The sequence below is a fragment of the Chinchilla lanigera genome, unplaced genomic scaffold (genome assembly GCF_000276665.1).
Source record: "Chinchilla lanigera isolate Chin_1 unplaced genomic scaffold, ChiLan1.0 scaffold00093, whole genome shotgun sequence".
NCBI lineage: Eukaryota > Metazoa > Chordata > Mammalia > Rodentia > Chinchillidae > Chinchilla > Chinchilla lanigera.
The window spans coordinates 5579955-5607331 of NW_004955494.1; the positions used below are offsets into that span (position 1 = coordinate 5579955).

The window sequence follows — 27377 nt, forward strand, 5'->3', positions numbered from 1 at the left end:
GACTGCAGGTGGGCTGGGTGTGACAGCTGAAGTTAATAAACGGGGTGGGGAGAGGGGGTTGGCATAGGGAGAGTTTGTGGGGGCGGGGAAGAAGGGAGACTTGTTTTTTTTTAACCTGAGTATCATTTTAAAAAATGTGCGCGGTCAAAACTGCAGTCATCGATTGTCCATTTAAGATGTGCTACTCGGTAAACAGAGGTATGTGCCCATGCGTGAAGTTTTGGAAAAGAAAAGGCATGTTGGGTCTTTGCTAAAAACAAAGCGATCTCCCATCTCCTCGCCTGCCGGCGCTAACCGGTCCTCCGGCGCCGCGGGGAGAGGCCGCCCCCGGAGAATTCGCGCCTCCGGAGCTCCGGGCGGCTGGGGGCAGAGCGCTCTCCTCCCTGGCCCGGCCCAGCCCGCTCCTCCCTGCCCCTCGCTCCTCTCCTCCCTCCCACTTTCCTTTTCCCTCGTTCCCTCCCTGGCAGGGCGTACTTGAGTCCAAGGCAGGATCAAGTTCCCCGCCTTCCCGTCCAAAAATCGCGCCAACGGAGCCGCAGAGCCCAGGCAAATCCAAAGTGGAGAGAGGGGGAGAAAGAAACCAGTGAGTCAACGGCGCGAGGCGGGAGAGCAGCCGCCGCCCAGGCAGGAGCAGCCCGGAGCCGCACCTGGACCGGCAGCCGCGAACCCAAGCGAACCGCGCCCGCGACCAAGGCAGCCGAGCGCAGCCGGCGTGGACACCTGAGCCTCCAAGTAAGTGGCAGGGGCGCGGGGTGGTCCCGGCCTCCGGCGGGGCGGGCGGGGAGTCCCCGATCCTTTCTGCCGCCAGCCTGGCCCCGTTAGTGGCAGGCAGAGGCTGAGGGAGGTCGAAGCAAAAGAGAGAGACGGAGAGAGGCTGCCTGGTCTCTGCTGATAGGCCGGACTGCTTTCAAATTTGACTCGATCCGGAGGCACAACAGAGGCGCATGGGGGGGCAGTCAGGTCGGGCTGGGCAGGGTGCACGGAGATGCGTGGAAAGAAATGAGCTTAGGTAAGGTCGAGCCGTGTGCATATGCACGGCGCGGTGTGTGCCAGCTACCTGCCAGAGAAGGTGGGTTCGCTTTTTGCAAAACCTGGGGCTTTGCTAGGTAGGTGTGTCGGCGGCTGGTCGGAGAAGAGAAGGGAGGGAGGAAGGAGCCTGCACCAGGTCGAATTATGCCTCTCTGATTGCCCCAGGGCTTGCCCACTGACGCCTTAGCTCGCGTTACCTTACCAGGGACCAGGCAGGGGCGCCTTCTTCCGTCCCTCCCGCCCCAGAACTTCTCAGGAGCAGATGGCACTCCTTGTCCTGCGTGGCAGTCCAGGAACGCTTCAGGGCACACTTCAGTCCAAAGTTTCAGAGACACAACTTGAACCCCATCTCTCGCTGGGATGCTGATTTAAATAACTTTCGTCTTCACAAGCGCTTGAACTTTTATTTTCACCCATGTAAACCCGGGGCCTGCCAGGTACTTAGATTTCTGAATTGAGGTTTCTAATAAACCAACAAGATATCCAGAGGAATGCATTCAAGTTTTCTTTCATGCACACAACAGAATATTTCCTCTACACACACAAACGCACACACATACACATTTTCTCTGTAAGGTGACAGGGCACACACACAAGAACACAAGTAGAGTTTTCCCTCTACTGTGAACTCATCCGTGTCTGTGCTGACTGCAGTTCCTTAGATCCAGTGATAAAGCACGAAAAAAGGGCAGAGTGGGAGGACCTTGAGGAGGACCCACAGCCCCTGATGAAATAGCAAAGAGCGGCTCTCCCTGCTTCTCTGATCTTAAGGGTTATCACCGCCTTTTGCTTCAGCAGTTTGAGAAAAGGTGTGTGTGTCCGCGTGTGTGTGTTGGACAGAAGGGCCTGGGAGGAGATTCAGGAACTACCATGGAAAGCTTTGGAACTAATAACATAATGGAGCAGCTTCATGATCGCAGGCAATGTGGAATTTGTGAAACCCCATGAGCCATTTTAGCCCTTTGATCATCTGGGAATGAATTGATTTGTAGGAATATTAAAAGGTAATGGGTGTGAAACAGATGTCTGCCAGCACAGAATATAAAGCTTGCATTTTCCATTTCTATTATGACCCTTTTTAAGTAAATGACGTACCTTAAAGACCAAATCATTAAAAATAGTTATAGTCTAGCTAAATTCGAAGGAAATGAAAGTGGATATTATCTCCTCTCTCGCCCCTTTTGAGACCTGAATTATTGCAGACCGACAACGTTTATAGGTTTCCATTTAAATTCATTTATTTTTTTAAAACTCTAAAGCCATTGTCTTGTGCTTCAGAAACTTTTGGGGTTTAACTTCTTTAGTTGTACTTTAAATCTTAGAAGGCGATCTTTGTTTTCCTCCTGCTCATACACCCCTTCCTGGACAGTTTCCCCTGCGTTTAGTGAATCACCGTATAAGGCCATGCATGACCCCATTAGGTGCTGGATTCTGGTTCTTTGCGCTAGGTTGTCACAGGTGGGACAGTGAGAGAAATGAAGCTACCGTCAACACAGGACTTTTTATTATCTGACTCTTAAATGAGATGCTACAGAGAATGAGGGTAGTAAAATATATTTGACAATATATGATATAATATACTATGTGTATTAAATAGTACATAAATTTCTGTTTTCCTGGGCCTCTCTCTATGTGATTTAGAATATGAAACTAATTTATTGAATGTTTTATTTATTGAATTCATTGAACATTTCTGTGTACCTTAGTAGTAATACGTAGCTTGACCTGCATTGTTTTTTGTGTGTGGTTTTCTTATTACTCACAATGTTCCTGGAAGACAGAGTTTGGAGCATGTTGAACATGGTGTGCTAAGTTACTGGTAGACTAAGAGCCAAAACCAGAAATGCAAATAGAAACTGAAGTTCTGCAAATACTGATGCTTCTTAATGTGGCAGTGTGGTAAGAAGGGAGCTGTCCTTGGCTTCCCTCCTGGAGGTGGTGTCCAGATTGGGACTGGCTAGCAGAGGTGCTTCACCCACAGTGCATCTCACCCCGTTGAGGCCTATTTGACTCTGGGGCTTCCAGCTGATTGAGAACCCTGCAGCCACTCTTCTTCCCTGCTGTGCTGGGCATGCTGAGTTGGGTTTCTCTATAAAGATGGGGAATGCTATCTCCTCCAGTTAGCGTTGCAATCATTTCATTGAAGAACTTTAGCCTTCTTTTGGCATAAGGCCCTAACATTGCTGTGTGAGGAGCGGTAAAGTAATATTCAGATACAAACCTTCTTTAGGAGCTGGGCCTGCTTTGCTTCAGTTGGCATGAGTGGAATTTGGGCCGTGGCCTTATGTTGGAAAGCCATTTTCTAATCTTCATGTTTATTACCAGTTCAGGTTTTTACTCACTGACCAATTTCCCCAGCCACTTCAAGCCAGTCTCATATACAGCATAGTGTTCGCGCTGTTATTACAGTGCAGATTATAAAGTATGACCAAACTTGGAAGAGAGCTTAGGGTTCTACAGCTGAAATGGGTAGCTATGATGAAACATGTTCAAAAAGAATTAAAATTATGTCCATATTGTAGTTTTGATTACACTAACCATACAACCCTGAGACTTAAGATTAGGCAACAGATGTGGTGAATAGTTCTTTCTTGAGATATTTGGAGAAGTATATTTTAATGTCCTCTATTGTCTTTTTTTTTTTTTTTTTTTCTCTTTTTTTTTTTCTATTGTCTTTTGATTTCTGGAAACATGTCTTTACAGTAGGTTTAGATAAAATGACATTGTAAATTGGAAAGGAAACTCATGATAGTGGGAGTCCTGAGAGCATGATGGGAAATGTATCGCTCTGTATTAATCATGAAAGAAGTGATTCATAATAATAAATGAGTTCTAAGAACTGCTTTTAGTAAAAATGAAACGTCATTTAAAAACATATATAGCCTGGTGTCTCCAAGCTTCTTTGCTCATCTCTTCAGATTTCTACCCTTACTTACTTTTTCCTTCTCTTATTTATCCTTTATTAAGCATCTGGCCACTATTTCCTATTTATCATGTGTCAAAAGGTGTGCCAAAAGGTCTTTTCCAAGTCTTTCCTCATGTTTGTGATGGCATATATCACTTTATGTACATATTAGTCAGGAATGTCTGCCCATCTATCGGAACTCATGGAAGCTGGAAGTTGCTAGCTAACATCTGACATTTTTTTTTTTTTGCCGTGGTTCGCTCAGTTCTGTTTTTAACACCAAAGCACTCTCTTACTACTCAACCAGATTTTTTTTTCTTCTTGGTTCAAGTTCTGGTGAGGTAAACTCACACTTTCATCACTGCAATTACACTGACTTCATTCTCCTCCCAGCTTCCTAACTTCAAACAAGGAGCACGGAAGTTTGCTAATCTCCATCACACCTGTCCTGGTCCTAACCAGACACCACAGTTTTTCTTGCTGATATGATCAGCTGACTTAACAATATTTATTATATCTTTCTTGCTTGCCTGATACTGGGCTGGATAATTTAGCACATTTAAGAAATATAATACTTTTCTCTAGAAGCTCACAGTTTTACAACATCAAACATTTATATGCTTGATAAGTGGTGTCAGCTTGTAAAATCTTTTATTAGAAATTAATTTGAAAGATATCTCAGTTACAGTCTATTAATATCTTCACCTATGTCAGGAAAGAGAAAAGAAAAGAAAACAAAGCAAAGCTTTAAAAGTCATAGATAAGAGGGTTGCAAGTTCAAGCCCAGCCTAGGCAAATTATCGAGACCTTGTCTCAAAAATTAAAAATAAGACAGGGCTGGGGATATAGCTCAGTATGAAGGCGTATATTTTATTCCCAGTACTGGACAAAAAAAGCTACAGGTCATTTCATCAAATCAGTGACTCTTATGCATTTCTTCTTTTATATACCACACAGCAGTGTTGCCGGTTTACCCTGCCTTCTTATGATTTTCTATTCCTGTAACTACTTTGACACATTATTATCTTATTTTCCTTTAAAATTCTTTGGACATTCCTCCCCCTTCTTTCCTCAACCTCCAAGTGTAGACATTTTAAAATTCTACCCAAAGTCTCAATATTTCAACCCCAACTTTCATTAGGAAACCCCTCAAATGTCTCCATTCTCTCTCCTGTGCTCTAGACTCACATTTGAAAATTTTTGGTCTTTCAATTTTGAATGAATATTGGAGGGAATATTTGGGTAGAATCCTATTTGTTGGAAGAGATTGAAGTAAAGGACTTTTTATAATTTTACTTTTGTCTCCAAAAAATTTCTATAGATTTTCTTACTCATAGGTGATAGAATGATAAAGAAATATGCTTTTAAGTAGCCTATGGTGTACTTAGTGTATATGTAAGAAGATAAAAATAGAAAAAAATAGTCTATTTTATTAAGATAAAAAGAAAGGAAAAAAGAGATCATGAAAGATTCAGTGTCTCTAAATATTTCAGATGCATCGCTATCTTTTTGTTTCTTTAAAGTGTTTATTCTGAAAGAAAGATTCAATGCTCAGTTTCTTGGTTTTATTTATATCATTTATATATGGTTTTATTTATAATATTTATATCATTTCCCATCTGCCATATAGTAGAACAGGAGCAGCTTATCAGACATGATACCTTATATTTAGAATAAATATAATTTCAAAGAGATGTCATGTTAACTTTGATGTCCTTCTCAGGAAATTTTAAGACATAAGATGGATGGCCTTTGGGGGACCATATACATGGAAAAAGAAAAGACAAATCCTTCTACTGTGGCCTTGGGATTTGGGTGAACTATGAATGAGCCAGAAGTTGAAGGCACCATTCTCCAAGGCAAAACTTCCCTATAGGTGGAGCTCTGTGCTTCCTTCCCTTCCGTAAGCCTCTCTGTCTCCCTTCGCAGCTCCTCTCTCAGCAGAAGAGACACTTGAAGAGCAAGTGGCTTACCCGATGACTCTATCAGTTCCAGCTCCACCACCCATACCATGAACCCCTTGACATCAGAGCCTCTCCCATTCATCGCGAGAGCCCTAGAGTACTTAGAGCCCAGTGGTTGTCTCGCAAATGAACAAACCAATAAACAGGTGATCCCGAATACCATTCATCCTCTTCGGCCTCCATGATCCAATCCCTTGAGCATCTTTCTTGAGTACCCTGTCTTCATGCCTTCCCAAGCACCACCTGGTAGCAGTTTCTCCAAAATGTCTAAGAGTCCCTGTCTTGGTTACTTTTCTCTCCTTGCTGAGACAAAATACCCAACACCCAAAATGAAGGAAGGAAAGGTTTATTTAGCTTACAGTTTGTGGAAGTTTCAGTCCATACTTGGCTGGCTCCGAGGCAGAAGATAGCAAAGCAACAAGAGCAAAGGGGGGAATGGCAGCCGAACAGCAAAGCAGCCAGAGCAAAAGGGAGGAATGGCGGCAAGCAGTCTCTTTCCCTCCCTTGCACTGTAAATCGGCTAACCCCACCTAAGGGGCGTGTAGCTCTCACATAATCTCCATGTCCTCCTCTTCCACAGGCTCAGGATGTACACAAAGTAAGCACCCTGGCTTCCTGCTGAGTCACTTAGCCAAACCTCTGGACTTCCCAAGTTGACACAATGTATCAACCATAACAGTCCCCATTTTCCCCAAGACCTCCAGAGGAAGGTTCTCCAACTCTTTCTTTTGTTCCAAGTGCCACAAGTCTCCCCTGAGCATGTTCCACATGCCTTGGTCACTCTTAATGTTTCATAGTTTCTGACACAGCTGCCCACAGAATGGAGAGAGAAACCTTCCTTTTCTATAACAAACTTTTATCCAGAGTGACAGGCCTGGTTATTTGAAGCATTATTTTTATCATCGTGTCCTAGTAGCTATGAAGCCTTTGCTTTTCAGAAATTTCCATGTTTACATTCTCATCATATTTCCACACAGCTGTACTTAGGTTAATTCAGATTTTTTGAAAACACTGATAAAGGAAGTTGGTCTTAGAAAAGAAAAGGTGGCCCTGTTCGGTGACAAGGCTAATAAAAGAAAAATCTCCATATTCCTAGTTAGGGTAGTTTTCTTCTTCTGCTACATATCAGTCTTTTTGGCTCATAAATTGGTTATATCTCCCAGTTCCCTCTCACCTCAAATCTAAAATCAATGTATGTGGACCAGGAGGCCAAATAACCCCGTCTACAATGTTGAACAGATTAACTGGTGTCATGTCTGAGATCCAGATCCCCGGGGGCCATCTTCTGAGATTCTGCCCGAAGATATTGTATCAAGGAACCCAGACATATCAAGGAGAATCTGGATGCAGATGGCCTATTAGAAATCTTAAGCCTAATGGTCCAGTGTTCAAACTGTAAGACCAATGAAATCGAGGTACAAATCCCTACAGTATATTAGATGTGTGAACATGAGCACATACTGTAGTTTTTCTCACTTGGGTGTCCTTATCTCATCACGGAGGAATAATGCTTCTCTTCTAGGATTGACACATGACTATTAATTGGGGAACTAGTGTCAAATACTGAGCACAGGGTCCATTTGCTGCTGTATCTAACACAGATGATGAAAATGCCGATTATAGTGAATCAGCACCAGGTGAAAGCTCCCCACTCCCGCAGATTTCTGCACTGCTTTTATTTCTCATATCCAGTCCAGTTTTCCAGCAAGCACACAGGCAGAAACCTCTGTGAAACTCCCTGTTTCTTGAAAGTTCTCACCCCTTCATTGTCCTAGATCATTCTTTCCTTTCTAAACACAGATTGAAAATTCTCTTGTTCAGAAAAGAAGCACACAGAATATATGAACATACACAAGGCCTAGAGAGTTGGCACGTAAAATCTCCAATGTATATTGTTTGACCTTGACCATTCCCATAACATCTTGGAGACCATTTTGCATACAGGAGACTTCCCATGCAAGGTGCAGCTCCCTTATGGCTGACATTGGTGATACCCATAGCCACATCCTGTGTGACCTTTGCTGCTGGAGGCTTCAATCAAGAAAAGGCAATTCAGGTTTGCCTCCAGGAGTCAACATTTCTCCACTGTTCTGCCTGTTGTTTAGAATCCAACGCTATGTGTGTGTCTTCTGGAAACATATTTTTAGCTTTATTAGAAATGATGATGATGTCACCTGCTTTGCCTACCTGACAGGTTGGTGAAAAATGTAAATGGCTGCAGTGTTACATTTATAAACTGTAAACCATCGTACCAAACATGAGCTACGGTTTTTAAAACCCAAGAAGGCAAGTTCTGTCTTTCTCATCCCTCAATTCTGCTTCTGTCATTTTCTTAGGATACGTAGAGATTGCTTAAGATGCCCAAAGGTAAGTTTGACCCAGTGAAGCGAGGAGGAGAAAACATGTGTGACAGAAATGAAGAAAAAGAAATCTGAGTCATAGTTTAAAAAAAAAAAAAGTGAGATGATTCTAAATGAGGCTAAACTAAAGCAGTCATGACATTTTAGACTAAATACTGTGTTGTAATTTGTTCTCTAGAGCCTAAAAGAATGCATACCAATTTTTCTGTTGGTTATCCTCACTGAATTCATATCTATACAATTGTTGTGCAGCACCTGTTTACACAATAGCTGTGAATCTCTGAGTTTCACCTGCAAGCCTAGGGATTCTGATCCAGTTGATTTGCCAGGGACTTTCAAGAATCTGCATTTTCAGCAGGCTCCGGATAGCACCCTGTTGTTCTAGAGACCTCATTTTGAGCAGCAAAGCATCAGTTTAGTTCAGTGAAGTGGAGGAAACAAATGGAGATCAGAAATTTGCACTTGCAATATGCATAGTTTATTTATTTATTTATTTATTTTTGAAATTTATTTGAAAGAGTAAAGAAGGATAAAATAATCATAGGGGGATTTACTGAATTACAGACAAAAGTGGTAGGATATTATCAATGGTTGTTATTTTACCCGTTGGTATCTTCAAGATAGTTTCTCAGGAAAACAAATAGACAAGTAATAGTGAGTCACAGACAGAAATGGTAGGAAATTATCAATGGCTGTTGTACTATACTTTGGTTTCTTCAAAGTGGTTTCTAGGGAAAACAAATAGAGCTATACATGAATGATCAATTAATCATTGACTATTCTCAATGGTTGTTGTTGAAAACACATAGTAATAAACATACGTCCATTTACAAAATAGCATAGGAACAATAAAAACATTACAGAGGTAAGGACAGATTGGTAGGAAATTATCAATGGCTGCCCTAATACATCTTGGTATCTTTAAGGTGGTTTCTCAGGAAAACAAAGATGTGCAAGAAAGATCTAACAAGTAGTTACAGCCCAAGGGTTGCGAAAAATAGCGGATTACCTCCTCATCAGTGACTCTTTCCACTGAGATATGATAGCTGGAAGGAAGGCCAGGATTGAAAAGAAGGACCGACCAAGAGACTAGCACCAGTGTCCAGCAATAGGCTGTTTGCTTTTCCCTCTACGTCATGATTACGTGGGGCTTCTCCTTGAAGATAATGGTCTGGCCAGAGGGAGAAGGCAGAGTATGCCCTGGGCCCCTTCATTCCTGTTGGACCAGCTGGTAGGAGGGATCTGAGCTCTGGGGCCTTCACTTCAGAGGGCAGTCTGACCTCTAGTGGTCACCTTTACAGTCAGGGCATGGCCCAGGGGGCTTCTCAGGGCAGTCCCTCTTGAGATGGACTGGCTGTCAACGAGTTCTTCTTGGTGCCCTGAGAATCAGACTTAGGGTCTGTTTCTCTTAGTGCTGCAACAGAGGCAGCTGTTTTTTGTCGGTCTCTTTGTTTTCTCTCCTTGACCTCCTCCTCCTCATGGCTATAAAAAACTAAGGAAGCAATTCTTACTAACATCTCAAGTGAGCTATCTGGGGCAAAAGCCATTTTTTATAGCTTTTTTCTACTATTTGGGAATATGCATATTTTAAAAAGACGTGGAGGATCTTTGGTAATAACGTTTCTTGCCACATGCAAAACCTCCTTACTCTTCTGTTTCATGTCTAATTTTTAAAAACTTGGATTGTTTATTAAAGAAAGTTGCAGCCACCTCTTGATTGGGTTCTGATATAGCTGAAGCTATCGCCTAAGAATACAGGGCCCCTGGGGAATTGTGCAAAGGTCTTCCTTACCGTTGCTTTTGGTGAGGTCTCTCCCTGGACAGAGTGTAAGGGATCTTTCTTTATTTGCTTCTGAAGCTGATGAAAAGTGTTTAGGATCTTCATTCTCAATATCAAAAGGATAGGTTCTTAGTGTTACTACCTTTTGGGTCTCAGTACCCATTATCCTGTTCAACATTCCCCTTCCAGACCGTACTGAAAAAGAGCAGCTGACTTACTCCAGACATTGGGTTGCCCAGAGAAAGAGCCAGAACTTTCTGCCTCAGAATCCAGGTTTAACTGATAAGGAACTTAGTTTGTTAACACTCTCAGGTAACAGAGAAAGTCTTCATTCAGGCTACAACAAATGAAAACTGTACACAACTGAGAACAATATTTTTTATAATGACTTCTTTATTTGCTGAGAATATGGCCTTTCTTAGGCCTCTTGGGGGGATCATTGCTGCTGACAGTGCAGTTATTGCTGAGGAATTAACCTGCAGTGACCTTCATAAAATCCTGAGAACACGTAGTGAGTATCTGTTAACTGGCAAGACGAGATGTCCTTAGTAAACTAGGACTGGGATCGTTAGCTGTAAAAAATCCTGCAACTTTGGAGAGCCCGATTTTAATAGTCACTTCAATTTTCCACAAAATATTTACTACAAAAGTGCCTCTGTGTGCAATGCATTTCTCTAGAAGGCTTAAATGAGGAAACTTGAAGAAAGCAGGTGATTTGTTAGATGATTTTTCAACAAGTATATGTGCTTAAGTCTTTTTTTTTTTTTTTTTTTTGTTTTGTTTTTGTTTTTCTCCGGTACCGGGAACCAACTCACAACCTTGCGCTTGCCAGGCAGGCGCTTTTGCCGCTGAGCTAAATCCCCAGCCCCTGTGCTTAAGTCTTGCAACGATGAAATATAGGTTTTCTTCCTGTCTTCTTTTTTGGTTGGCGATACAGGTTTCATTATTGAATAATGTCTCTGGGAAAATGCAGAATTGTAAATAGAGCTCAGCGCATATCAAAATGGTGAATAGGATGATTAATGTTAAACATATGAAAAATAATGACAGGGTTTCTTTTAATATTATGTTTGTTGTTAGGAATATACACATATTTCTGAGGAGACACAGTATTTTTTCCCATTCTAGAAAAACGCTTTGTTCATGATACAAGCTTTTCAAATCATATGAAAAAGCAGCTTATTCACAATCCTCAAAATAGACACCAGCATTAACACTTGGATATACTTTTACACCTTTTCCGATGTAAAATTAAAAGATCGTTATATGTGTGATTGTGTGTCCCTTATTTCTGTCAACATTTAAATGAATCCATGCAGTATTTTTAAGAGCTATATACACATGAACATGTGCATTTGTTTCTAGCAAATGAACCAATTAAGATGAAAATTCAATTTATCTAGATTCATATGGGTAGATTAGAATCACAAAAAATGCTTAATAATGTCATGCTTTCTCATTAAAAAGCTGGAAATAGAAAACTGCAAACAAACAAGCAAATATTCCATGCATAAAATAATGTCTTTGTCCCAGCAAAATATGTCCTTTTTTAGATAGGAACAAATAATCTGGAAGAATGAGCGTGTGCCAATGAAAGGTCAAGCTGAGTAAACACTGCCTTCCCTCCTTTCCCTGGAGGAGACAGCCGTATACACAAGGGTAAAAGTCTCCCCCAGGAAGACACAGCTTCTGATCTCTCCCAGGTGCCATCTAGCTACTCAGCTGGTCCCAAGAGCCTGGGAAACTTCTGAGCTGCTCTGGGGTTCGAGGGAGGGGGCCTAGTGCACCGCAGGTGGGTAAGCTGCAGGGCCAGCAGACCTCTTTGATGCACGTCGCTCTAGGGCTTGGCACCCTTAGGGGAGTTATTTATATGCTCTGTTATTATTTGGGATGACTTAATGTACAATTGGCTCTAGTTGAAAGTAAGTCAGATCAAATTTGGGTTTGACAATCACATTCTTGATCACAGACGGGGAGTGAAAAATCAAATGTCTTTATTGTCTCTGCCAGTAGTAGGGTTCCCACCAACTTCAGCCTGAAGTGTTTTTTAGCCTTTTCAAAATAGCAGTTCTGAATCTAGTGGTGAGGGAGTCACAGGGTTGGCCGTCTGATATGTGATATCTGGGGATTTGGACATGTACTTCAAGGCTGTTGTAAACAAATTTGGTTTGGAGAAGTGGATCAAAAGCTACTGAGCAGGAATAAGTGGGTCGATATGGATTTTTACCAATTTTTCGTGAAACAGATCCACATTTCCTCACTGCAAGCTAAATCTGTGGGTTTCTAATATCTCATCCAGGGCTGTTCTCTTGCAAGAGGTTAAATGAGCGCTATTAACTTCAAGGGCAGGCAAAAGAAGAAGAGAAAAGAAATGAAAGTGGACTTGAAATAAGGCTATGGAAAACATCCAAGGATGTGTAGGAGAAGGTAGAAGCCCTTTGCTTGGAGAGAGACACTTCAGACCTCACAAAAAATTCAATTAGAGTGTGTTGGGGGTGGCTTCCTCTCCTACAGTAAACAGCTGGGCAAGTGTTATTGGGTCCTTGGGACCCTTCTGGTTGTGGGATGGTTCCTTGGGAAATTTCTCTCCGGTGGATCTGCCTCATTCACTTTCTAAGTCTCCTGGGCTCCCGACGCCTCTTGCACAATGAAGAAGAATGCAGTTGATCCAACCGTGGAGCAGCGTCAGGCTCTTCTTGCTCTCTGCACAGGGAATGTTTCGAGGCAATGCAATGTGAGCTGCTCCAGCAAAGACTTCTCACCCCAAGCAGGACCCTTACACTCATGGGTGCAGGACCCAGAATTGGACAGTTGGGTCTCTGGAGCCTGGTCTTCCTCAGGGATGCCCACCTTCCACTCATCATCTTCATCCAGGTGTTTCCCACCCTCACCAGGGGATCTGATGTGAGAGAAGCCCCAGTGGCTTCTGGGAAGGAGCGCAGCTGGGTCTTTTCAGCCCAGGGCTCAGCTGCACCCTGGTTGTGAGCTTCCACGGTTGGTTTCTGGTTTTCTGCTTTCATTGCTGTTTTCCAGATATAATGCATAATGTGAAACATCCTGTTTCAATTCAGAAATAATGTAAGCTTGACCATTTTTTTAATCATTTGATTTCAAATTATAATCATGATTTTGAAGAACAAGCATTACTATTTATCTTCTTCTGATCTCAAATCAACTCTTTCCTTGTTTGATATCCAAGTCAACACCGAGATGTGAGCAGGTTCATTGTTATTATCCACAAGACTTCTAGCAACAGCAATTGAAAATAAGTACAGAGTAGAAGGTGTGACTTGTCTTCTTAAGGTAGTTTTAGTGTCAGTTTGGTGATCGAGTTCAGTGTAAGTAGGTAGAGGTTGCTTTTCTCAAACAGGAGTACATACATTGCTCTTCTAACTTGGCATGAGACTGGTGATCTGGACTCTTGGTGGCATTTAAGAAAAATCATGTTCTCCCTGGACAATGTTCATGTACTTGTATCTACTCATCATCACAGTGCGATGAGATTGGAATGTCTTTTAGATCCAAACAGGGCCTGGGAATCTGTGAATTGGAAGCGTGGAAAAGCATAGAACAATTAGGAAGTCTTTAAGGAGCAAGCCAAAAAAATGTTTTCAAGGATGTATGTAGAGAAACTATAGGACTGGCTTATAGGATACGTATGCTTTTACTGAAATAAAGCTGGGGGAAAACCCAGTGCAGAATGTCATGTGCAAATGAGTGACATTCAATGTACATACTAGAGAGTAAAGCATGGAGGTGTTCATTGGTGTTTCTTATAGTACATCTGCAGATCTCATAATACATCCTCAAGATAGACTCTAACTGGTGCGATATTTCCATTTGGATACTTCTCTATGAAGCAACTTTGATTGCTCAATAATCTTTGCTTACTGGCCTTTCACATTAAAGGAAGTCAGTGTATTGAATAAGAGGTCCAGTGGCCGTGTACCTTTTTAATGAAACTCATTGTTTCTGCTGTAGGGCTACCAAATTGTGTCCGGTTCTTTCACTGTGCTGCTGTCTGAACTGGAATGTGATAGATGCTGAATTCATGCTTGTTGTTGCATACAAGAGGCATAAACTTTTACTTAGTTTTTGTCTCTCACTCCACCCACCCTAGTGCTTCACCAACATTGGAAACATAAAATATTGCCTGGCTTCCCAGCCAAAAATGAGGACATGTGCACTCACTTTCAACAGCCCCTCATACTCTATCCTTTGTTGAGGGTATTTCAGTTTTTAATGCTCAGGTACCGCAACTGCTTCCCTTCCTATTGCATGAGAATGCACCCTACCTTCACGCTGGCCTCATCAGCCCAGTTCCCTTGCTATGCTCTGGGAACCCATGACAGCAAGCACACATTCAGGGCTCTCTGGTGTTTTTGAGCTGTTGTCTCTCAGAGCTACCAGAACCAATGAGAAGTCTGTCCCTTACCTCCAGCTGCACCTAGAAACCAAAGACCTCCCTGTTTTCTCACTTTGTAACCTTCTTCTGTACTCTGTTCCCCAACATTAGTCATAATAGTACATACTTTCTATATCGAGAGGGGCACTCCCCTGGAATATTACATTCAGCGCTGGGCTAAATGCTCTCACCAACCTTATGGGGTAAAAGATAATCATCCCCCTGAAGTGAGAGGAGTGAATTTTAGGATGTTTAAGTAAGTTATTAAGGATCATAAATGAGTAAGAAATAGAGCTGAGTTTGTAGCTCAGCTATATCTGACCATAAGTTCTTCAGTGGCATATTCTTTTTTACTTCCTTCCCCCTATGCAGTGACAAGGGTCTGGCGAGTATTTGAAGATATTTTCATTCAATCCTTCCTTCTTCCCCTAGCCGGTACCCAGGACTATGTGCTCATACGATGTCATTTATTTTGTCCTCCTTACAGTCTGGAGAATACACTCCTGGATAATGGATGCTATCCTCAGACTAGACCTGCTTGTTTGCAAGTTAGTGCATATTGTTTTATCCCCATTGTCTTCTGGAGCATCAGTTTGCCTGGCACAGTGGTTTAACGTGCCCCTGCCAGGGAACTGGCTCAGGTGGGAGGGCAGGCAGTAGGCAGTTTAGGAGCTGCTAGGTCTATTCCTCCAGCCCGCTATCACCTGACTAAATTATTTGTTGGACTGCTGTGTTCCAGCCCTGGGGGAGGCCACAATGCCGTGTTTGTTTGTGTACGAGAATCTCTGGCTTTGATTAGCAGCTAGCTCCAGTGCAGCTGAGCATACAATAGAGACCAGGGGATGGAAAAAAGTCCTGCTACAGTTTCCCATTGCAAAGCATTCACTGTCAAGCCTGGACACCCAACAGTGGGACACACAGGAACAGGGGCTGGGAAAGGTTAGGGGACGGATACTCCATGCTCCGCAGCCTGGTGTGCGGGATGAGGTCACTCCTTTGCATGAGCCTCTCTCCCTCAAAATGTCTTTGATGATTCAGGTTGGAGACTGATATTAATGGGGTTTGATGAGGGGCAAAACCGGGAGCTCTAAAAAGCATGAAGAAACCCCAGGATCGCGAGAACTAGGGCAAAAGCAGTGAAAACGAAGCCGCTGGCACAAAGAGCTGGTCTCCCACAGTTAAAAAGTGACATTCATCTGGCTGCCCGGAAGAGGTAAAAATAGCTAGAGCTATCATTTTATCAATGAGGCAGGGCAGTGAGAAAGTTGTTTCTTTGTAATTTAGATTTATTTTAACTGACACGTAAGAGCATCAAAATTGTTTATATTTTGGGGATACCATGTGATGGTTCCATGCATAGATGTATTGTGTAATATTTAAATCGGGTTCAACATATCCGTCTTTTAAGCATATATTCTTTCTAGATGGTGAAAACGTTCCCGGCCCTTTCTTGCAGCTTTTTCTGAAATATGTAGCACCTTGTCATTATCTAAGGACACCCTGCTGTGTAAGAGCACACCCAGTTAGCCAAAGAAACTCTTTTATCACCTAGACAAAGTTAGAGATTTCTAGACCAAACCGAAAGTAGGATTTTCATCCTTTTCAATGAACAAAGACTTAAATCTACTTTAAGTGGCCTCTGTCTTCTGGAAGCTGAACAATGAAGTATCTGCTTGAAAAAAAGAACATCTCATTTATCCTCTTGGGATGGTTTTAGATGGTGAGGGTTGTTAGTTCACAGAAGACTGTGTACATGTTACAACCAGACCCCATCCATTACCCTGCCTGCAGACCCATTAGGGGGTGGGGGGGCTCACAAGACAGACAGAGAAGATTTACAGTTAGAAACCATAGCATGTGATTAAAGGATGGAAGCACATCGTACAATCGGTTTCCAGAGATGACACCTTCTAGTGTGGAAAAGGGCGGGTGACTGAAGGGGATAGGGTTTTAAAAGATGAAACTGTGCTATAAAATGGCAGGAAGGCAGGGAGAAGCTCCCCAGGCCAGGGATGAAGAACTAGATGATGTCAAACAAGACACTGGGCAGTAGAGGACAGATTGGCCTGACTTGTGTAGGATGATCCAAGATGAATGTTAGAATTAGGGGAAATTTCTGGATAACAATAGGAAGGCCCTTCAAGTGCAAGCTAGCCTGCTTGAATTTTACTATGTTAGAAATCACTGAAGGTCCTTCACAAGAAAACAGAAAAAAATTTGGTAAAATTAGGGTATAAGAAAGATTATATCTAGAGAAGAAACAGAGAGAGGTGGAGAGAATCAGGCTGTTAAAAATAATCTTTTGTGCACCACCCTTTCCCCCAAGCCCTTTATATTTTTGAGTTCTGGAAATCCTGTTCATGCTTGGATGCTTTGCTTAAATACCGTCTCCTTCATAAAAATTTTCTTTATTTTTGTGAGAATGAATACTTACTCACTTTTTCTGTTCCACAATTTCCTATCATTTTCCTTTTATAGTTTTCCATCAATTCATTCACTGAATCCCTCAAAGATATGTAACAAGCACAACATGCCAGGCCCTATGCTGAATATCAGGAATACAGAGACAAATATGACCATGTTTCCATCTGTAAATCACACAGCCCAGTTGCAGGGAGCAGGGAGCCACAGAAGTGCTGATGAGTGCAGTGGTCTAGATGTTCACTTAATAGCATATAGGAAAGACATCTAAGCCAGACAGGGTGGATTCAGGGCAGACCTCTCAAAGGAAGTGTCTTCCAACTTGTGCTTAAATATTGAAGACTATCAAAGAGTAAGTGAGCACTAGGTCAAAGAAATGGTATGAATTCTTTTGTTTTTTTCTTATTTTTCTTTTTTTAATCGGTACATCATATATATATGTATATATAAATAGATAGGTAGATAGATAGGTAGAGAGATAGATAAAATTCATCATAGGGAGTTTGTATCTGTACATGACATATCTCGCTGCTTCTTTTTTTCCCACTCCTCTCTTCTCCCTTCAACCCCTCTCCCCTCCTGAAAGGGTGTCAATTCCTACCTCATTCTTTTCATATAGCATTTACTTTAAATAATTCCCTCTTTCTACTTGTCTATGTTTTCAGCGGAGTGTTTTGCACAATAACAATGAGTGGAATAAATGAACAAAGGAAGGACTTTCTGATGCCTGAGTATAAGTAGAGAGTTAAGAAAGATCCTTTCTGCAAATACTATAAAAAAAAATAGAAGCTATCTGGAGTCTAGATGTTATGATAGAAGGTAGGTGCATGTAGGGTGAGTCAAAAAAGGATATGTAGAAATTTGGGGGATTCTTGTATCATGGTACTTGGTCACCCTCAGTGCCTGGGGCCCTGGGATGAGAAATAGCCTGAGGCATGTAGTACTGGGGCAGTCATGAACCAGCATCCACCTAAAGTTTCCAGGCTCATTCTTCTAGCTTGCTAAAGAGCCCTTAGAGCATACTTTCTCTAGAATGGGGTAAGATCACTTTGTTTCTGCAGGTGACTTTGTTTCTTGATTAGGGATTGCTCAGAGGCATGGACTTTCAAGAAAACTGTAAGCAGGTCTAACATGAGCATGTAAGATGCACACGGATGGCTTGAAGCCTCATTTTCTGAAAGAAGCCAGTTGGCCTAGGAGAGCCTTCGGCATTTCAAGGAACCACACTTCGGCTGCCCTTTGATTTACCCAAATTGAGATGCCAGCTTTTCCTTGAAACTGCTCATTTTCCTACTCTTAGATGAGTGATCTGCTGCCAGAAACGTATAGAGTCATTACTTCTGCAGCCAGTGGAAAAGGGAGTTAGTTACTCATGAAACTCAACCCCAGAGTGACAGTAAAAGCCAGATGGTTATAGCTCAATAAATATTGATTACAACATGTGAGATAAACAAGTGCTGAGTTGTTTCTCCAAGGCAGAGACAGTCTGTTCTGTTCTTGGTTGAAAAAACTCTTGTCCTGGAGCAGTCTTTGTAAGGTGGTAGCTTTCTTGCTGGTCCCACTGGGATGTGGAAAGTTCTTTTCGTTTTCTGTATTTTGTTTTTTTTATTCCAGTCCAGTGAGCCTTCTTTATGGAGAGGACAGAGTTGAGGGTAAAAGGATCATTTTCATTTTTCCTTTTTAAAAATTATTTTTTCAGGTTAGCTAAAAGAAAAGAAAGCTCAGGAAGTCAAAACTGTCTGGTTTCCAACCCCTAATTTAATTGTAAGCCAGAAGAGGCAGGAAATGATATTAGAGCAGAAATCAATATTTAGCTTATTTAATATTTCTTACTTATAATAAATAACCTGCTTGACATAGAGAATTGAGGTCTTCATGGCTTTTGTGAGCAGTTGTATGGCTGAAATCGAACAATCAAACTGAGTAAGTGCAGTGCGCGTGGTTGGGTTGCCTTCTTGTCTCCTGGTGATAAACCTGTAAGGTACTTTTTAAAGGTTGGTCATTCAAGAGGAAACTGGCCAACAAAACTGAAAGTGCAGATAAGAAATGATACATAATTGAATGCTAGAAGTGAAATACAAATCAAACAGAACTGGACTAGGAGAAGAAGTAAGTGCAGGTCAGAAGTGGGGCTTTGACACTTGGCGGGATCTCCTCATCCCGCCAAGGTGCTTAGCAGATGCAGCTGATCAGTGCAGCGTGGAAAGCAGATATGAAAGAAAGACGGGACTCTCCCAAAGGGACCGATGCTGGCAACAAAATCACCTCTTAATAGCACTCTCAAAACTATGTTAACAGCTTCGTGAGAGCAAGGAGTAAAATGCTGGAAGTTAACCAGACCTGGGGAGATGTGTAACAATTTTCCAAAGCATAGAAATGGAGCCTGCTCTCAACCGTGATGTGTACCATGAGCGTGAGAGAGAAAGCAAGCTGTCCAAACTGCTCTTTTTTTTTTTTTTTCTGCTACTGGGAATCGAACTCACAACCTTGCGCTTGCCAGGCAGGCGCTGTGCCGCTGAGCTAAATCCCCAGCCCCCCAAACTGCTCTTGATGAGGCCGTTACCAAAAAATCCTCACAAAATGCTTACATTTCTAATGCTTTACATGACAGTATATTAAACAGATTTAATTAATTAATTTAATTTTAATTTCTCTATGCATTTATAAATGAGGGTAAGAGAGCTTTTAATGTTTGGATAGAAACTTTAAAAGGTCACAGAACCATTATAGTTTTTCTCTCCTGATTATTAGAGTTGGTTTTTATGATTTTTTTTTTATGGTCTCACACTGACCATCTATATCTATCTAAATATCACTCCTGAAAAATAATTACACAATTTTTACATTTTTACAATAGGATGGAGAGGTCGCCAGTTGAAAATATCCATCCATTTATCCACTCATCAAATATTTATGGAAAACCCACATATTATTCTGAGCCCTGACAACCCAGCATAAAAACACAAAGGGTGCCTGCTTTCATTCTGAATATGTGAAAAGCAAATAAGTCAACACAATTTCAGTTAGTAGTAAGGGATACAAAGAAAATAAGGTAATGAGGTTACAGGCTGCATGGATGTGTGCAAAAGAGCCTGGATTAGAAAGGAGCTATCAGGAGATCCTCTGACCAGCAAGGCTGTTTCTGCTTCTGGGACAGGATAAATCTACTCTTAAATCTGTGTTGTACAGTTTCAGTGATAAAGCCCAAATTTCTTATTTTGTACTTGCATTATAGTATATTTATGACAATTAAATATTATTAAAATTTAACAGTGTTTTATTTACCTCAGTCACTAATGGATGGCCCTTTTAAAGTAAAACAAATAAAAATACACTAATAATTTTAATGCGAGACATAACTTTTTCAAATCGTAAGCATTAAACTGTATTTCATTTTTGTTGTTGATATCTTTTAAAGTTTGGAATCACACATTTGAATACCAAAAGCTGTAGTCATAGCTCAATTAAGAGATGAATATTAAATGATATTCAACCAAGAAGAAATTATGTTTTGCTATTGAGTAAGAAAGAAAGAAAGAAAGAAAGAAAGAAAGAAAGAAAGAAAGAAAGAAAGAAAGGTCTCAAACTTTAGTCACCACCAAGCAAAAATAGCAGTTAGAGAAATTATAAATCTATATGTAGAATGTCCTTTAGCACTAACCATAGAAGAACTGGAAATTCACAGTGGTTAAACTATTAATTACAGCAGAAATACTGCTGCTAACTAGTTTTGTAGTTACCAGGTAGGTCTGATTACAGGCAGTTGAGTTACCATTTTAGGTGATGAAATACAAATTCTGAACTGTGAGAAAGACAAATTCATGTAAAAAATATTACGTAAAAAATCATTTGAATAAAGTGAAATCCAAGCCATATTTGGTCTAAGAGATTTTATTCTTACAAAGCAAACAGCGTTTTGATTGCTAGCCTAGTTGCAAGCAGGTATACAGTTTAGCCTTAAGCAATTTTGATAAATGATACTAACCTCAAAGCTTCTTGGAGGGGGAGAGTGTGACCTTGAAGCTTCTTTACTTGTTTAGCTGCGCCTGTGTTACATAATTCAGTACCACCTACAGTATGAAAATAAGATCAGCAATCGCAAGGGAGTCCTAGAAGCTGGTGGATCATTTCCTTACCTACCTACTAGCCTGGGTACTCCGAATGGGACACCTGTGGGCACAAGGTACATTGTAGAATACTTATTACAGAGCTGCTGCATATGTGCTCCAGGGAAGAGCTTATATTGAGCATGTAAAAAATAAAACCATAAGTTATAACCTAGATCAACCCTAGCTTGCTCTGCAAGAAGAGTAGTGTCCAGATGTGTGAAGAGGAATAACGAGGTGTCCTGTGGGTTAGGTTGATAATGAGGATCAGAGAAGGCAGAGAGCTAATTTCTGGAAGGCAAATGCTATTACGATCAAAATTCACTTGACAAGTGAATGTCAAAAAATCAAGCAACAGTGTATAATATGAAGTGGAAAAAAAAAGCCCGCAGTGCCATACATGTTTGTTTATTTTTCTCTATTCAGTATCCAAAGCATATGAAATTTTCTACAATACTTCCCCATTCTGCCTTGGTGCTTTCCTGCTATCTAAATACCTTCAAGGGATTCCACTTTCCTCTTTATCTCTCTCAGCAATTGCTTTAAGTTGGACACAGAGAGAAATTATTCTTAATCTCTATAAGAAATGTAGTTCACTATGTATTATTCATGCAAGGCCAGCTATTAAAGTGTAAGAGAAAAGCAGCAGTGCTGAATTTTCTAGGTGTGAAAGAGTCCCGCTATTGCTGCAGCGTGGCAGATCAGATCATCGGAATGTAGTCTTCATTTGTGAAATGTTCTGCTTTCTGGAAAGATTTTACAGCCTCTACTGTGGCTCTTATTCTATCAGATAAAGGAGGGGTGAGTCTGAGGCATGCAGGAAAGGGTGCTTGTGAGTGTGGGGGTGAGTTGCAGTGAAAGATAAGCAGAATAAGAAAAAAAAAATAAGTTGATTTTACTCCCTCAAGGAATAAAATACTAATAAAATTGAAGTTGCTCGGCAGTTGTGTTTAAATATGAATGTGTATATTTATGACTTCCAAGTTAGCAGGCACGTACTGAGCACATACAAATGGTGCAAGGGAATATGCAGCTAGAAAGAGGGAGATATTCGCTCTCCATGTTTTCAGATGTCACAGGAGCACAGACCTGTAGTAGACTGTAAGAGGACTATGCCTAGAGGGGTGTGTGGAGGAGGGCAGTACTGAGAGGGTTGACTGGGCCACTGTGGTTCCTTTGACCCATGGCCATCAGAATGCAAGCTACTTAAATGCTACCCTAAAGGTGAAAAGCCATAAAGTCCAGGAGTTCCAGCAAAGCTGCCTGAAGAAGCTGGAGAACAGGCCGAGGGCCTGGATCATCCCAGCAAATGAACTCCGATCTTGTACAATGTCCCTGAGTCTGCAGGATTGGGCAGCTTGACCTTAACCTCATCTGCACAGGTTTGAATCCCCTCTGTGGACACTGAGAGACAGTCTGAGATTCAGTCACATTCTGATAAAATGGAAAGCAAAATCCCACAGGGGAGAAATTTTGTGTTTTCCATTTCAATGACTACGGAGCAAACTGAACAGCTAAGGAAAAGAACTTCGAGCTGAATGAAGAGGACTTTGGTCTTGGGACAGTGACAGAGATGCTTGCTTTCAGCCCTGTGGAGCCTCTTAATTGAATGTCAAGCTTTAGGAAATATTCCCCTAAGACCTCTCATTTATGAGTATCAAAATGATGCCCTCTTTGGAGACTTCAGCTTTCTGGAAACAAATGGAAGGGAGAAAAGGCTAACTTTGTAACACAACATTTTTGAGGCAGAAGCTCGGATAAATGTGATATGTGTGGGACTTGCTTAATCCTTACAAAATTTTTTTTAAATGTGGAAACTACTTAACCCCGTTTCACACCTGAAGAAACCTAGGCTGAAAGATGTCAAGGAAACTGCGGGAGGTTGACAAATACAAACACTTTGAAATCCGGTTTTTCTATCACTTGGAGAGAACTCGGTCTGAACTTATGCAAAATTGGTAGAGAGAGCTTAGATATGGGGGCGAGCTAATAGAAAAATAAATAGTAGATAGATAAATCAGATTGCAGTGATGTAAAAAGGAGGAACACATGACATCATTTGCTACCAGGCAGAAAGCAAATAAGGAAAGTTGGGATCTGGTAGAGGGAAGTTAATTGTATTTAGCGGGTGTTACACTCATTGCTCTCCTATGGCTTTTCTCACTTGCAAATTTACTGTTCTGTTTTACAAAGAAAGAAACAAGTTCTATAAGTTGAGTAGACTTCAGGCAGTAATTGGCAAAGGCTCAACTTGAACTCAGGTTGTCTGTCTCCCCACACCCAGTCATTTCTAATCCCAAGGCTGGTGAGGGCCAACACCTGAGAGATGGGGTCGGGGGGTTCAGACCATTCTGAAAAATCCCCAGGGTTACTATAGTTTATGAGTCTGGCCTCTGGGAATATAAGAGGTGAATGAAACTTAGACCCTAGCATTTGTTGCCTTAAAATTACATATGATGAGCTAAAAGCGTATATTTTTTAAAGAAAATGACTATTCAAGCCAGGAGTGGTGGTGCACACCTGCAATCCCAGCGCTCTGAGAAACTATGATGAGGGATTGAAAATTCAAACCCAGCCTGGACATCTTAGCAACTTATGTCTCAAAAGAAAAAAAGTACTGGAGATATAGCTCTCAGTTGGAAAGCCCTATGTTCAATCCTCAGTACTGCTTTAAAGAAAAGTTAATATCTAATCTGGAGACCCAGACAATAAGATAGTGTATGAAAAAATCTGTAGGGTTCTGCCCAACTTTGCTGTTCTTTGAAGTCTCTGGGATTGATTGCTGACTTCCTGTCAGGGCCTACATAGAAAGTGTACATTGCTGAAATCCTCTACATATCTCAAAGCTGGCTCTCTGGTGGACTTTCTGCCACTAGATGACTTCTAGTAAAGAAAGCCCATATCCATTTCATCTTTTTTTGTGGTACCGGGGGTCAAACTCATAACCTTGCACTTGCCAGGCAGGCGCTTATGCCACTGAGCTATATCCCCAGTCCCTATCTAGAAAGACTCTTAATACTGCAGCCTAACTGGCATCTGCAGTTCTACCTAGGACTCCGTATACTGCTCGTACGTCCTGGATCAGTCAACGTCTTTTTCCTGCAAGATTATAATGTATTTGAGGGAAAGGTTATGGATTTTTTTCTCTAATATTGGACAGTACTTTTTAAGGCAGCATTTTTAATTTACAGATTGAGTGTCCTGTGTAAAAATGGTATTTGCTCCCTGGGCAACCCACTTGGGCCTCCTTTTGTCCCTGTCTTGGATAGAAGTTTTCTTTCCCCCAACAAATACATTCTGCTCTTAAAAAAAGAGTAATTGTTTTTATTGTATCCAAGTAAGGCGTTCTTTCAGGATTATCCTATGAAATCTAGGAACAGAATAGAAACACCTGGTTACCTGTTACAGCATTTATTGATGTTAAACTAGAATATTTTCAGGTTCCTGAGATGAAAAGGAAGTGAGTAAAGTACAGCATTTCCCAAAGATCAGACCCCAAGTATGTGGTTAAGGATTTGAGGTATAGAGGTTGCCACACTGGGGACCTCTGGGATTCATCCTACACTCTGCCCACAGGTTCACGCCGACTTGAAAATTTACAGATTAAATTATGACTCCAGCAATGCTTGGACATTTATAACATTCTTGCTATTCCAATTTCACCCTCATAATCCCATGGGGAGAAACCTAAAAGAAATATATTGTGATTCTTGCACTGAAGAGGCCAAAGGTCACAATGACAGATGTCTGGAGGCAAGAGAGGAGGAGGGGAAGCAGAGGCAGGCTCTGAACCCTGAGTGTCTGCTCCCCACACACTCTCAGGCCACCGTGATGATGGAGCCTGACAGCCAAAAAGATGGAGTCCCTGACAGCCTTGGAGCAGTGCGAGGTGATGCCTGTACCTTCTGAATAGGATTACTGAGCGTGTGCAGAGAGGAGAGAAAGAGGGAGAGGGAGACAAGGAGATAGAGAGAAAGAGAGAGAGAGAAAGAGACAGAGAGAGACAGAGAGACAGAGAGAGACAGAGAGGAGAGACCACCAACCTGAGAGGAACCCCACATCCAACTGAAAGGCCGGGCTTGGGGAGAGACAAAGCAGCTAATTGTGAGCAGCTCCACTCAGGGGCCTGGGAAACTCGAGCACAGAGGGGCGCCTGTGACCCAGTTGGCACTGGTGGGGCTGGCCTTGCATATTTCAACACCCTAGATGGTCAGACACCTGGGCTCACTCATGAGTGTGGCTGTGTTCTTAGAGATTTATGAGGTTCACCAGATCTGCAGCTGGCTCCTTTGCAGCAAAGGTAAGGGTTCAGGAGCCTGGTTTGCAACCCGATGCTCCCCAGGAGGGCTCTGCCTCCCTCCTCTGTGGTTGCAGAAAAGTCTGACAGTTTTCTATTGCAAAGAAAGCACTCCTTACTCTCATTAGGGGCTTCTTATTCCCAGGGCATCACACCTGGGTCATTTCTAAGGCATCCCCTCCTACTGGAATGACAGGAGGCTCTTGTTACTAATGAAAGGTGGGTGACCTTGGCCTGTTTTGGGGAAATTCCCATTGTGTCACTTTGCTAATATGATCAAGGAAAATGCCTTGCTGTGAATTTCTCAGCAACCCCGGGCTGCCCTCCACTGGGACTTCCTTAGGAGAGTGTTTCCCTTAATATAGAGGATGGGGTCAAGATGGAGATTCCAGGGTACAAACCCGAGCACAGGGGATACCTCAGGCCTTGTTGACACAGCAAAGCAGGGCAGACTGAACTGAGCTGAGGCAGTTTGTGTTCAGAACCCTGACTGTTCATTCTTGTAAGTCCTCAGGGGGCGGTGATGCTGGTAGTCTGAGAACAAGTACTTTAAACATGGAGCATCAGCGACCTTTACTACAAGCAGAAAGGTCAAAAGAGATTATTTAACTCAGAGTTTATTGGCTTCATTGTGTAGAGCATTAGGGTTCCAGAAGGATGCCTTAGGAGAGATGCAGCAGGCGAGGGAATCTCTCCCATTTGCACAAGATATGATCAGAGAAGCTTCTTTTTATGTTTTAGATATTCATGTTTTACACAGTTTTATTTGATAGGAGATTTTTGCTACTGAAATAAAAATGAGCTTACCGATCTAGTATATTATTTTTTTCAATATGCAGATGCAGAAACAGGAGTAGAGCTAAGATCACAGAAGGACATAGCTAGGTCTTTACATGATGTCGCTTCCCATAATCTACATAATTTAGATGCATGGTTTTATGAACTTATCTCAGCTCCAAATCCCCCTGCTCTTCTCTACCTCTTAAGGCTGGCTTGGGACTCTGCAAATGATACCCTATTGCTCTTGCATCCATTGGCTCCAAGGCAGGCTGTCCATAAAGGGATCTAGGGGAAAACTCAAAGAAATGCCAAGGCCTAAGACCCTGGCTTTTGCCTAAATCCAGCTAGATCTCCTCTTTCTGAGTGATAGGAACTTTCTTTTCCAAAAACTATCCTAATCTTCCCGTGAGAAAACTGGTGAATTGTGGCATAAATTTAGCGTGCAGTTCTGCAAGGAGCACAATTAACTGTTGTATTTAATATTCTGTAGTCTCAGCCCAGGGGTACCAGGGATGAAATTCTTTTAGGGCTGCCACCTAGTCTCTTTTCTGTGATGTTCCAGAATTTACCGGAGCACTTGAACATCATTCTGTGAGTGCTTGCCCCAGGGTGTTTACAGACTACACCCCAGTCAGCATAGACACCTTTATTTCTGTGATAGGCAAGTTCAGCTGTTGTCTGTTGAGATGGATCTAAATGTACTTTCTTCAGCTGGCCTTTATCACAATCAAGCATGGGTGTTCATTTGTCCAGTAGCAATGTCAACTATTGCATAATCAAGTGTTAGCACCCTATTTTCCATTGGTAAGGAACCCATTTCTGCATTCCAGCCTAGGGATACCATCAACTCATTCCTCAACTAGCTCTGGAGTCTGATTCCTGACTTTATGCCAACTTATTAGCCAACAAGTAAACAATGTTAATCATTTTAACAGGAAGGATAAGCACAAGTAAACTAACAATGTATGAAATTATCAATGAAGCAATCAAAATACAACACTGAGGATCTATAAAGCATCACAAGGTAGCATAGAGAAAGCTAGGTATGGACCTGAGGGATTGCGTAAAAATAGGCATGAAGTATTCTGCACATCTGTATATACAGTTCCCCCTGGTTCCTATGAATATCTATTGTGAGACAGTCTAGGCATGCAGCCCTTGTCCATATTGAATTAGGCTGTAAGTATTTTCATACATGACTGCCTTCTTTTGACTATGGGAGCCTCACTGGTAACTCCTGTTCACCTTTGCCAGGTGTGCAGTGACACAAAGTAGCACAACACAGAAAAAAATGATGAGCCATGGTATTGCTGAAGCTGCTTTAGTTAAT

The 27377-nt window shown here is 41.8% G+C and overlaps 1 protein-coding gene across 2 annotated transcripts in view; it reads left to right on the forward strand.

The window, feature by feature from the left end:
• The first annotated feature begins 309 nt into the window (after positions 1-309).
• The window catches only part of Ptn (pleiotrophin), a 101585-nt gene continuing 74517 nt past the window's right edge, over positions 310-27377 (forward strand). The window contains exon 1 of one of the 2 annotated variants that reach the window (XM_013505032.1): positions 310-732. The gene's annotated coding sequence lies outside the window, so the exon portion shown is untranslated. The remainder of the gene's footprint in view (positions 733-27377) is intronic. The other variant, XM_013505031.1, reaches the window with a different exon arrangement.